This window comes from Pan paniscus, chromosome 3 (genome assembly GCF_029289425.2).
Source record: "Pan paniscus chromosome 3, NHGRI_mPanPan1-v2.0_pri, whole genome shotgun sequence".
Classification (NCBI taxonomy): Eukaryota; Metazoa; Chordata; class Mammalia; order Primates; family Hominidae; genus Pan; species Pan paniscus.
In genome coordinates, this window is record NC_073252.2 from 95,514,247 (window position 1) to 95,527,906 (window position 13,660).

Below are 13,660 nucleotides of genomic sequence, written 5' to 3' on the forward strand. Positions count from 1 at the left end.
CTACCAGCTGCAGAGAGGAGCAACCCACTCCAGGGTCTCCTCTCTGCTGAGAGTTGGGAAAACAATGGGATGACCTGCCTGCAGAGAGGAACTTCCCACTCCAGGGTCTTCTCTCTGCTAGGAGCTGAACACTCATCAGAACACCCTGACTGTGGAAAGGAGCTATCCCCTGTGGGTCTCCTGCAAGCGTTCTATTGCTCAATATAACTTCTCTTCATCTTGTTCATCTTCCACTTGTCTGTGTACCTCATTCTTCCTGGTCACAGGGCAAGAACTCAGAACCCACCGAATGGTGGAGTTAAAAGAGCTAGAACACAAACAGGGTTGAAACATGAACTTGTTCACCACCTTGTGGGCAAAGAGAAGGAGAGAAGAGCTGCAGCCCTTCAGGGATCCCAGACTTGGGAGCTCCCTGAGCCAGGGCTGTGACTCCTTCTTTGGGGTCCTGCAGTGCCTGGCATCTCCAAGCTTCTGGGTACCACTGCATGTTCTGGAGCCAGCAGGCGAAGCTGCTTGTGGTGCACCTGGTCCAGCTGCAGCCTCGCAGAGAGCTGACATCCATGTCGGCACTGGAGCTGCCCACCCTGCTACAGCAGCCAGTATGTCTGACTGTGCAGTATCTGGACCCCACACTTGCTCACACACTCTTTGCTGCTCCACGCCTGACTCTTCCTTGGCAGGCATGGGATCCAGGCCAGTAGAGTGAGCTGGGCACAGCCTGCCAGGCTGAGTGGGCAGAACCAGCCCAGTGGGCCTGAGCAAAACTCGGGCAAAGGCACCACCGGCCAGAGGTTTCAGGTCAGAAAAGCAAGACCTCAAAGATCCTGTGACAATGGGATACTGATCTGCTGAAATTTTCAAAGAATTACTCCTTGACATAACAGGGACAGCAATAGACTGAAGGGAGGGTAAGAGAGTCAATTCAGGCCTTCTGTTTCCCATCCCCAAATGACTTCCAAGAAAAAATATTGACTTCAGGAAGTTGAAAGTTTGCCATTCTCTAAAAATGAGGAATTAGTGTGGTATCATTGAGAACAATATACTGGAGTCCGACTAGCATTGAGAGGTCCCAGGTTTCAGTCCTGGCACCATGCTCAGCACAAACTTAGAAGTATGCATAGTCAACTTTGTTTCAGACATAGGAATCAGACCAAAAGGAGACACTAGGATGTCTGAATTTGGGCACTAGAGAAGTAGAAGAGAGGTGGAGGTATAAGGCTTTATGTAGAGCAGAGGAGAGAAATGAAACTCTTCCTAAGTTATTCCTTGCAGCCATTCTCCCTATACTCTTCCCCAAAGGCTCCTAGATCTGAAGGAGACTAAAACTCAAGATTGTTCTTAGAAAGATTTATAAAACTGAGATAGTACCACACACTATAAAACAATATAAATATATAATATTTAAAACAACATGGCTTAAGCTTAAAAACAGGTGGTAAATTTAATGAAAAAGAAGCTTGCCAGGCTTAAAATAGGCGTTTAGTGTATAAGCTGGCATTTCAATCAACAGAAAAGGGATTCAAAAGTTGCCAGTACTGGAATAATCAGTTTTGTATTTGTAAAAATAAATATATAGCATATCTTCATGTTATGTGCCCATGCAAAGTTAAATGTTTAAATGTTAAAAAAAATCTGGAATATTAGAATAACTAAAAGAAAATACAAATGAATATCATGCCTAGAATTTTGTTTTAGGAATATATCATGACTATGTACAAAGAAGTATCTGAGATGATATTTGTGTTGTTGTTTTATATAATAAGAAAGCCAGTAAAGTCTTTCAAACTGTCTAGAAAGAATTCCTGACAATGTTTTAGAAATTATTCCTAATATAGAAAAAATAGAATGCTGCAACAAACATTATATAAAGCTGGTATATTTGGTTCTAAAACATGCCTACTGTTTACTAGCAAAAATATTCCTACTACAGCACTTCAAGTCTTATTATACAGCTACAGTTATCAAGACAGTATGTTATTGGTGAAAAAAAGAAACAAACAGATTGATAGAAAAAAAAATCTAGACACAGATCTTATAACCTTCACAAAAAAATAGCTCAAAAGAGATCACAGACCTCAGTGTAAAATGCAAAACTAGAAAACTCCTAGGAGATAACACAAAAGAAAATCTAGATGACCTTGTGTTTGGCAATGACATTGATACAGGAGTGGGCCAGGGAAGTGCTGGGAAGAGAATGGCAGGGCCTATGGTTAGGGTTCCACTCCCAGCCCTGTGTCCACAGACCTAGGTAAAGATAGGCATTTGTTTTTGTGTCCAAATGTTGCATTTCCCAAGACCACCCTGGCCCACCATGCATCCAACCTGTGCCTATAAAGACCCCGAGACCCTAGTGGGAGGAGACACAAGCGGCTGGATGTCAAGAGGAACACAACAGTGGAAGAACACACCAGCAGACACCAGCAGATGTTGGCAGGCCATCGACCAATGGAAGAACATGGAGTTTTGCCAGGGTGGTCAGAGGAGAGCCTGGCTGCTGAGCGGCCTGACTCCAGGGGAAAACCACCTTCCCACTACATCCCCTTCTGGCTCTCCCATCTGCTGAGAACTACTTCCACGGAATAAAACCTTACGTTCATTCTCCAAGCTCACATGTGATATAATTCTTCCAGTACACCAAGGCAAGAAGCCCGGGATACAGAAAGCCCTCTGTCCTTGCAATGAGGCAGAGGGTCTAATTGAGCTTATAACCACAAGCCACTTATGGATGGTTAAACTGAAAGAGCACACTGTAACACATGTCCAACTGAGGCTTCAGGACCTTTAAGCATTCACCCCTAGACACTGCCATGCAGTTGGAGCCCCACAACCTGCCCATCTACATTCTCCTCCCAGAGGTTTGAGCAGTGGGGTACTGAAGAAGTGAGCCACTCCCGCTGTTGCACACCCCGCGAGGGGAACAAGGGAATGTTTCCCATGTCAATATTTTACATACAACAATATCAAAGGCATAGTCCATGAAAAAACAAACTGAATTTCACTAAAATTAAAAACTTTTGTTCTGCAAAAGACACTGTCAAGAAAATAAGAAGACTAGCTACAGACTCCAAGAAAACATTTGTAAAAGACATATTTGATTATATTAGTCTGTTCTCACATTGCTATAAAGAACTACCCGAAACTGGGTAATTTATGAAGAGCTTTAATTGGCATAGAGTTCCACAGCTGTACAGGAAGCGTGGCTGGGAGGCCTCAGGAAACTTACAATCATGGCGGAAAGCAAAGGGGAAGCAAGTACATTTTCACATGGCCAGCAGAAAGAGGGGAGAGAGAGAGAGCCAAGGGGGAAAGTGCCACGCACTTTTGAAAAACCAGATCTTGGGAGAATTCACTCAATATCATGAGAACAGCAAGGAGGAAACCTCTCCCCATGATCCAGTTACCTCCCACCAAGCACCAAGCACCAAACCCCTCCTCCAATGCAGAAGATCATAATTCATCATGAGATTTGGGTAGGAACACAGAGCCAAACCATATTACTGACAAAGGAATGTTATACAAAATATACAAAGAAGTCTTAAAACTCAACAATAAGAAAATAAAAGATGGGGCCGGGAGCGGTGGCTTATGCCTGTAATCCCAGCACTTTGGGAGGCTAAGGCGGGTGGATCACGAGGTCAGGAGATCAAGACCATCCTGGCTAACATGGTGAAACCCCATCTCTACTAAAAAATACAAAAAATTAGCCAGGTGTGGTGGCAGGCGCCTGTAGTCAGAGCTACTCAGGAGGCTGAGGCAGGAGAATGGCGTGAACCCAGGAGTTGGAGGTACAGTGAGCTGAGATCGCGCCACCGCACTCCAGCCTGGGTAACAGAGTGCTCCGTCTCAAAAAAAAAAAAAAAGAAAATTAAAAAAAAAAAAAGATGGGTAAAATACCTGAATAGATAGATACTTTGCCAAAGAAGATTATATAATGGCAAATAAGCATATTAAAAGATGTTCCACATCATATGTCATTAGGGAATTGCAAATGAAAACAACAGTGAGATACCACTACCTACTGATCAGAATGATCAAAAAGCAAAACATTGACAATACCAAATAGTGGTGAGGATGTAAAGCAAAAGTACTCTTACTCCTTGCTGGTGGCAATACAAAATGACATAGCCACTTTGGAAAGTATTTTGGCAGTATTTTAACGAAACTAAACATATTCTTCCCATATGACCCAGTGATCATACTCTTTGTTGTTTAACCAGATGAAATGAACACTTATGTCTACTCAAAAACCTGCACATGAATGCTTACAGGTATCTTGTTCATAATTGCCAAAACTTAATTAGGAGGCCATTAGGCTGAGGCAACTCCAGTGCCTATGTAATCAAACCAAACCCAACTCAGTGTAAACAGTGAAACAAGACTGAAGCTTAACTAGGCATAGGCCACCAATTAACATTTAACTAGGAACATTCCCCTTTAGCCAAGCAAATATTTTCATTGTCATGCTTCCATGAACACCTTATATAAGTTTTCACCTCACACCCCCTAGGTGGAGTTCTGAACCACTTCCGGTGTTGTGCTGCCCAATTCCCAAATCACTGTTTGCTCAAAACAAACAAAAAACAAACAACAAAAAAAACCTCTAACATTTCAATGTGCCTAAGTTTGTCTTTTAACAGTTTGCAACAAAAAATAAAGGGTTAAAATCACCATTGCTGCAAATAATACGTGAAAGTAGAATAAGTATATGAAGAGACAGCTTGGGTTTGGAAAAGACTAAAAATCTGGAACTTAAGCATGAAATTTTAAACTGCAGAGCATTTGAGGAATGGGGTGATGTTAAAAGAAACCTAGAGAAAAATTTAATGGCTTAAATAACCATGATGAAGAGGTGGCAGTGATGAAAGAACTAAACTTTAACACTCGTTGCACTGTTAGGTGAAAAAAATAAAGTGATATGGATGACAGCACATAATCAGAGGTTCATAACTATGCAAAAACATTTTCCAATTAACAACGTACTTTCTCGTAAATCATGTGCAAGTGGGAGAAGTAAAAAGACTAGCGTTCTTACTAGAGAGATGAAAACAGATATTTGGTATTCAAAGCATTTTTCACCTGAAAATAGGAATGAATACGAGATGGGTCCTAAGTGTATTTGATCTGCATTGAAACCATGTTCAAATTGTAGCTTTCAGAATACAAAAGTATCTGAAAGTACTTGTCTGCAGCAAAGAGTAGCCTAATGTCCACTTAGAATTTTTATATTCTGTGTTCTATGGATGCAAAACTGGTTTAAAATTAATATGAACTGAAGAACAATTCATTTGTCATTTCATTGAAATTATGATGAATGAGTTTGAAATATGAATTATAATTGAGGTAAAATCAATACAATGTTAAAAAGCTATGTTTTCTTTCTCAAACTCATAATGAAATGAAAGGCAAAATGAATATATTCTAATTTTCCGTGGTTTATAATTCTCACTGAGATTATAAATATATAGTATATATTCATTATGTGAAGAAAAACACATTGCTTAAAACTTTTCAGTCACAAGAGGTTATTAAAGTGATTTAATTCATACGTTTGATTGAATAGTAACTAAATATATTTTTCCCCTGGAGTGATTAATGCCTTTTCAAAGCACAATGGAAATTTTTAAAAAAATCATTACATAGTTCCCTGTCAAAGAAGGATGAGAGGATAATGACCTGTTAACTTTTGTAGTTCTGATTAGATACAGACATGTTAGGACAGAAAATCAACAAATACTGAAATTAATCATACCAAATAGCTTCAAAAAGGTTGATGTCCCTGAAAGACAAAGAAAGACTGAGGAAGTGTTCTAGATTAAAGGATATTAAAGGAACATGATAACTAAATTCAATGGATGATTCTGGGTGTAGAATATTATCAGGGCAATTAGCAAAAGTAAAATAAAGACTATATTATAGATAATAATATGTAACAATAAAAAACTTCCTGAATTTGATCATGTTTTATGGTTACAGAGGAAGATTATCTTCATTGTTAGGAGATACATGCGAAAGTATTTGAAGGTAAAAATTATTATATCTGGTAGATTCAAACGGTTACACAACATATAATTTCCTACGAATATATTCTCCAATAATAATAATAATTTATAAATATATGTGTATCACTGTGTGAGAGAGAGACGCCCACACAAAGAGGCAGAAATGAAGAGTGCAAATGATACAATATATTAACAATTAGTGTTTCAACATTTGGATTTTTCAAAATAAGTGTTGAAACAAAATTTAAACTGTAAACATGAAGTCACTTTTCTAGACATTCAAGTGGTCAACTTCTCTTTCGCTAATATTCTGGTTACAATTCATCTTCCCTAGAAACAGAAGTCCTCTACTCAATCCAGTATCATGCAATTCAAAGGATGCCTGTTTTTTTTTTTTTTTTTTTTTTTTTTTTTTGAGACAGAGTCTTGCTCTGTCGCCCAGGCTGGAGTGCAGTGGCTTGATCTCGGCTCACTACAAGCTCCGCCTCCCGGGTTCACGCCATTCTCCTGCCTCAGCCTCCCCAGTAGCTGGGACTACAGCTGCCCACCACCATGGCCGGCTAATTTTTGTTGTATTTTTAGTAGAGACAGGGTTTCACCATGTTAGCCAGGATGGTCTCGATCTCCTGACCTCGTGATCCGCCCGCCTTGGCCTCCCAAAGTGCTGGGATTACAGGCATGAGCCCCCGTGCCTGGCCAGGATGCCTCTTTTTAACAATGTCAGTTTCTACTTTAGATGGCTTCAGATTTATTTTTCACTTCGAGTTTTGTAAAATCTATATTAGTGTGTTGATTGGGTCCTTCTAATCACCGAGTTTATTTGCATAAACTCTATCCACATGTACTACAGAGAAGCATTTTCTGTTTCCTCTCTGTCAGTCTTGCTATGTTTCTTGGATATTTCACTCTTTCAAATAATTAGAGAATGATAGTAGAAGCAACATTATGCTTCACTTACTAAAGCTCTACAGAGTTATAACACTAGGCCATTCACATCACAATCAGGTAATTAGTAATTGAATTATAGTTTAACTATAGAGAATTAGCTACAGTGGTTATAGAAGAAAGTTCCACTTTCTCCTCTTCCATCAACCCCCACTACTACAACCACCCACTTTCCTGCATCTGCACCCCTATATTATATCCCTTTATACTCAGTAGGGTTTTCCCTGGAAGCCCCATTTAAAATTTCAATATTGTTCCTCAGACCTAACATGTGATAGCTTCCTTCTCTGCTTTATTTTTTTCTATTTATTACAATAGGCATATTATATATTTTATTTTGTATTTTGCTTTGGTTCTTATCTAGCTTCCTGGAAGCTGTTTTTGTCTATTGGTTCTATAGTACTTAGATCTATTCTTGACATAGACATTTGAATTATTTTTCTTTTTTTTATTTTTATTTTTTGTAATTCTGGAGACTTTAGATCTTCACTTATTTCGGGACAATCTCAACTAAGATTATTTTGTGCATCTCTTCTCCATTTTCTTTCCTTTTTTCTTGGAACTGCTATTAGGCATGTTTAACCTTCTTAAACTATTCTTCATGTATTTCTTCAAGGAAACATTTATTAAAAGCATAACATACATATAGAAAATTGCACAAGTATAATTTAATGAATTTTCAAAAAATGAACACTGCTGTGTAAGCAGCACCCAATCAAAAACAAAGTATCACCAGTCCTCCAAAACACTCTTATGTTCCCACACCCAGTCACAACTCCCATATGCACTCCTGAGCCTGCAATAGCCACAAGAAACTTGACTTCTAACAATATTATTAGATCACCATTGCCTAATATTGAACTTTAGATAAATGGAATCACATAGAAAATTTCCTCTTGAGTCTGGTTTCATTCATTCAACATTATGCTTGTAATATGGATCTGTGTGGTTGCATATAACATTCATGCTCAGTTCTCCTCTTCATTCCATTTTATAAATACACCACAATGTATTTTATCCACTCTATTTCTGATGACCATTTCTGGGTTGTTTCCAATTCTAGCTATTAAAAATAGTGTTTCTATCCATCATTGCACATGCCTTTTGGTGCACATATATACACATTCCATTTCATTATATACCCAAAAGAGTAACTGTTGGGTCATAAACTATTTATATATTTAGTTTTACAGAATCTACCAAGTAAAGCATATGAGAGTTTCATTTTTCTCCACATCTTTTCCAACATTTGGTTGTCTCTCTCTCTCTCTTTATCTCTCTCTCTCTCTCTCTCTGCATTTTAGCCATGCTAACGGGAATAAAGTAGTATAACACTGCTATGGTCAGAATGTTTGTGCTTCACCCAAAAATCATATGTTGAAATCCTACCTCTTGCAATGTGATGTTATTAGGAGGTGGTGACTTTGGGAGGTAATTAGATCACGATGGTCGAGCCTGCATGAATGAAATAAGTGCCCTTCTATGAAGAGGCCAGAGAGCTAGCTAGCTTTCTTTTCATCATGTGAGAAAACAAGAAGTCAGCAGTCTGCAACCCAGAAGAGGGCCCTTACCAGAACCCAACCATGCTGGCATGGATCTCAGATTTCTAGCAAACTGTGAGAAAAAGAATTCTGTTGTTTATAACCCACCCAGTCTATGGTATTCTGTTACAGCAGCCCAAACTGACTAACAAAAACACTGTAGTTTTAATTTGTTTATCACTTATAATGAAGTTGAGAACATTTTCACATGTTAACTTTCCATTTGCATATCCTTTTTTCTTTTTAATGTGCCTGTTCAAGTCTTTGTTCATTTTTATTGGCTGTCTGCCTCTTTTAAATCTATTTTTAGAACTTCATTTCTAGATTCATTTCTAGATATCTATAATTAGATATCTTCACTCTTCTCTGTGTCATGCCCTTCCATTCATTTTAATGGCATATTTTAATCAATAGATACTCTTTACTGAATGTCATTCAATATATCATCTTTTTATTATTAGTTAGCATTTTTTGTGTCTTCTCAAAGAAGTATTTCATTAACTTAACCTCATGTAGATAGTCTCCTACTTCTTCTTTTCTAGAATCTTGATTTTTTTTTCATTCTTAGATCAACAATACATCTGGAATCAATTTTGTATGTAGTGTAAGATAGCACTCAAAATTCTTTTCATTCCATATGGAAACCCAGTTGAATGAGCACTGGTTATTGATAAGACCAACTTTCCATTGTCCTACATATTTATGGCTCTATTTGTTACTTGTGCTCTTTTCTCCCATTTGTCTCTTTATTTTTATGTCAATGTCATATTGTCTTACTTATAGTAGTTTTATATAAATCTTAATATTTGGTATGTAAATCCTCTAAGCTATTTTCTTATTCATAATTGCTCTCATTATCAAATTCTATATAAATTTTCATATAAATTTTTAAATCAGCATGTCAATTTTCACACACACATACAATCCGCTGAGATTTTTAATTGGGATTACATTGAATTTATTTAAAGGTCAATTTTTGGAAAACTAGCATCCATAAAATATTGAATGTATAGTCATAATACCTTCTTCTATTTGTTTATATAATTCCTAGTTTTTTTCAATAATTTTTTGTAGTTGTCAGTTTGGAGGTCTTGTGCATCTTTTGTTAGTTCATTTTGGTATTTTTTTTTATATCATTGGCATGACATTTTAAAATTTTATTTTCCAACAATTTGTTGCTAATAGCTATAAATTTTAATTTATTTTTGTTCACTGACTGTGCTAAACTCATTTATTTTCATGTACCTTACCTACAGATTATTTTGGACTCTTAAATTTCAAAATGTGTTTATCAGCAGATGTTTGCAATTTTATTTCTTCCTTATTGTATGGACTGAGAACTCCAGTATAGAATTGAATAGCAGTGGTTATAACTGGCATTCCTGATGACTTCCCAGTCACACACAGAAAATAATTCACCATTATGATTTTTAAAAATTTCTTTATCTGATTATATATTTCCTTCTATTCATTTGTTAAGTCATTTACAATAAATGAGCATAAATTTTATCCTTTTATTTCTGAATCTATTAAGATGATCACATAATTTTTCACCATTTTTCTGTATGCAAATGTGGTAAATTATAATTTTTTCATGTTTTATTTTTGTTACCCTTGCTCTTCTGAAATATTATCCAGCTTTCAAGCAGTATTTTACATTTTTCATCTCTTTATCTTTTTGAATTGTATTGTAACCGATACCTCACATTTACCTTTACTTCTTTGCTCAGTTGTGCCTAGCCACTACAATTTTTTTATTTAAATGAATTTATGTACATGTTTATATATAAATTTCAGACGCTTTATTAGCTTTTAATAAACATTTTATTTAGGTATAGCTTTAGGTTTATAGAAAAGTAGTAGAAAGGATATTAGAGAGCTTCTGTATATACTATACCACTTTCTTGTATTGTGTTCTTGTTGTTTGTTTTTTGTTTATTGTTTTTGAGAAGGAGTTTCACTCTTGTCACTTAGGCTGGAGTGCAATGGTGTGATCTCGACTCACTGTAACGTCTTCCTCTCAGGTCCAAGCGATTCTCCTGTGTCAGCCTCCCAACTAGCTGGGATTACAGGTATGTGCCACCATGCCTGGCTAATTTTCGTATTTTCAGTAAAGATGGAGTTTCACCATGTTGGCCAAGCTGGTCTTGAACTCCTGACCTCAGGTGATCTGCCTGCCTTGACCTCCCAAAGTGCCAGGATTTCAGGCGTGAGCCACTATACTCGGCCTCTCCTATTGTTATTATCTTACATTAGTATATTTGTCATCACTAATGGATCAATATTGATACGTTACTGTTTAGTAACACCATATGTTTTTTCAGATTTCCTTAGCATTCATCGAATGTTCTTTTTCTATTCTGAGATCCCATCTTGATACCATATTACATTTAGTAGATCAGGTCTTTGTGTGGCTTTATACCGCACTCCTTTCTATTGCTGTATAGTATTCCATTACATAGATGTACCAAAATTTGATTTTCCATTCACCTACTGAACAACATCTTGGTTTCTTCAAGTCTTTGGCAATTTTGCATGAAGCTGTTGTAAATATTTGCATGAAGGTTTTTATATGGACATGAGTTTTCTAATCAGTTGGGTAAACACCTAAGAACACAATCATTGGATTGTACAGTAAAGCTACATTTAGCTCTGTAAAAAATTTTATAAAAAGTTTGTGAAATATTTGGGGGAAAAACATAAAAATGCAATACAACAGTAAAAAATGACACAAATCAAAGTACACAGTATAACAACTACTTATATAGCATTTACATTGCATTAGGTATTATAAGTAATCTAGAGATTACTTAATACTTTGGAAGATGCCAAACTATCTTCCAAACTAGTAGTGGTGCCACTGTTCATTCTGGAATTAATTCTATTCCAGTCAGTGTTGTTCTTCATCCTCACCAGCAGTTCACCCAGCTCTGTCACCCAGGTTGGAGTGCAGTGGTGTGATCTTGGCTCACTAAAACCTCTTCCTCCTGGGTTTAAGCAATTCTCCTGCCTCAGCCTCCCAAGTAGCTGGAATTACAGGTGCACACCACCATGCCCAGCTAATTTTTGTATTTTTAGTAGACACAAGGTTTCCCAGACAGGTCTCCAACTCCTGACCTCAGGCGATCTGCCTGCCTTGGCCTCCCAAATGTTCCTCATATTTTTACATGCTTATTTACCCTGTCACTGGTACTTGCCTGGTACATGTCACCATATAATAGTAGGGATAAATAGTGGGTGAATTGAATTATTCTTTAACAGAATATTTGCAAGAAATCTAAATGTATTCTTGCATAGGTATATATCAACAGTCATAAAAGATCATATTTATGTCCACTCAATTATAGTACTCAACATATACACCCTTAAAAAAAGTCATGATTTTTTTCTGCTCCTCTGTTTTCTTCAGCTGGAATGGTTTCAGAATTGTATTAGGTTAAGTTCTTCCCCTGGAGAGTATAACTTTTTTTGGAAAAGGTTACAGTCTTACTTCATAATGGTTACTCTTCTCTCCCTTGAAGGAAACTTTCCAGGATTCAGGCTAGGAGAACTTGTTGGTGAGCTACTAGAGAGAAAGCACGTGAATATGTGGGTTAGAAAGCCTGGCGCTTTCTAATTACCAGGCTAGTTCTGGATCAGCCTCCAGCAATTTGTCAAAATTACCATTGTACTTATTCCTCTCAGTTGATGGATCCAATGGCTTCATCTCCTGATCTCATTCGCTGTATCACTCTGTATTTGTCTCTATCCAGATTTCAAAGTCGTGGATGTTACTGCAACTTGTTTTTAGATGGGTCCAAATGAAGTCATTATTTTTCATTTTGTCCAGATTTTTCTTATTGTAAAGACAAGAGTGATGACTTTCAAGCTCTTTATATATTAGAGCTGAATCCAGAAGTCTATTTGGATATTTGAAAAAGATATCTGTTCTTTGTGTATATATGCTTTCCAGGTTTTTCCTTCTGTGTTCTATTATATCATTTGTTTAATCATATTAATCAAATATTTCATAATATCTTATCAGATTATTTTATCTTATACAGTATTCTCTTGTATCCATAGGGGATTGGTTCCAGGAACCCCAGTGGATACCAAAATCCTTAGATGTTCAGGTTCCTGATATAAAATGGCATCATATGAGCATATAACCTACGCGCATCCTCTCATATATTTTTAAATCATCTCTAGATTACTTATAATACCTAATACAATGTGAATGTTATATAAATAGTCATTATACTGTATATTTTTATTTGTATCATTTTTTCTGTTGAATTGTACTTTTTGATGTTTTTCTCCAATATTTTTGATCCATGGTTGGTGAAATCTGTGGATAAGGAACCCACAGAGACAGAGGGTGAACTGTAATGTTCTTGAGTATATTAATTCTCCTGTTGTTTACATGTGTTTATTCTTCCTCACAGTGGTTTGTAACTTTTTGGTTGTCGTTGTTGTTGTTAACTCATTTTCAGAGTTTAGGAAAGAAAAATTTGTTCAAAACCAAAAATAGCCCTATGGAGAAGTTTTGTGTTTGTTTCTACAAGATTCCACGGTTTTAAATAAATCCTTTATATCTATGTATTATAATACCAAAAGGTAATAAAAAAGCATATCCATACCTATGATTTATGCAAGCCCTCCATTTGAATTTTTCCTGTTCAAAATATCCAGCCATATCCAACTTGTAGCACCAAGGCCGTAGAGTCTATTTGTCTGAGATAGAAATTTTTGTGTTTATACAGCCTTTCTGAGTGTGTAATTAATAGAAGTTAGGATACATCTGCATCACTTTTGTTTCCAACTATCTAGATATGCCCTAATCAGTTAACTCTTAGTGATAATGGTTAAGATGAGTATGGTTTCTTGAACTATACTGTCTACATTTAGAGTCAAGCACTGCCTCTTAATAGTTTTGTGAATGGGGCTAGGTGCTCAGCTTCCTTTTCCATTAATGGGAATGAGCAGTTCTTAGAAGAGGGCTTGGGACGTAGCAACTGATCAACATTTGTTAGTTATCTGTGGTATTTACTAATATTCTGTTTCTACTTCTTTCTGTGGATTTTAAGTATTTATTTTTCATATAAAAGTTTTAACTTTTTAGATGAATAAGTCTATTACATTTTTCTTTTGTGAGTTTCTTCCATCGTTTATGGTTATATTATTCATACCTTCCCA

General features: G+C 36.6%; 1 protein-coding gene and 1 long non-coding RNA gene across 4 annotated transcripts in view; one reads left to right on the plus strand and one right to left on the minus strand.

Moving 5' to 3' along the window:
- The window catches only part of LOC130541445 (uncharacterized), a 63,928-nt gene extending 53,041 nt beyond the window's left edge, over window positions 1-10,887 (plus strand). Inside the window, exon 4 of the long non-coding RNA XR_010111984.1 lies at window positions 10,510-10,887. This is a non-coding gene — a long non-coding RNA (uncharacterized LOC130541445). The remainder of the gene's footprint in view (window positions 1-10,509) is intronic.
- Window positions 1-13,660, minus strand: part of STPG2 (sperm tail PG-rich repeat containing 2) — a 718,556-nt gene that overhangs the window by 13,320 nt on the left and 691,576 nt on the right. The gene's annotated exons all lie outside the window — the stretch shown is intronic.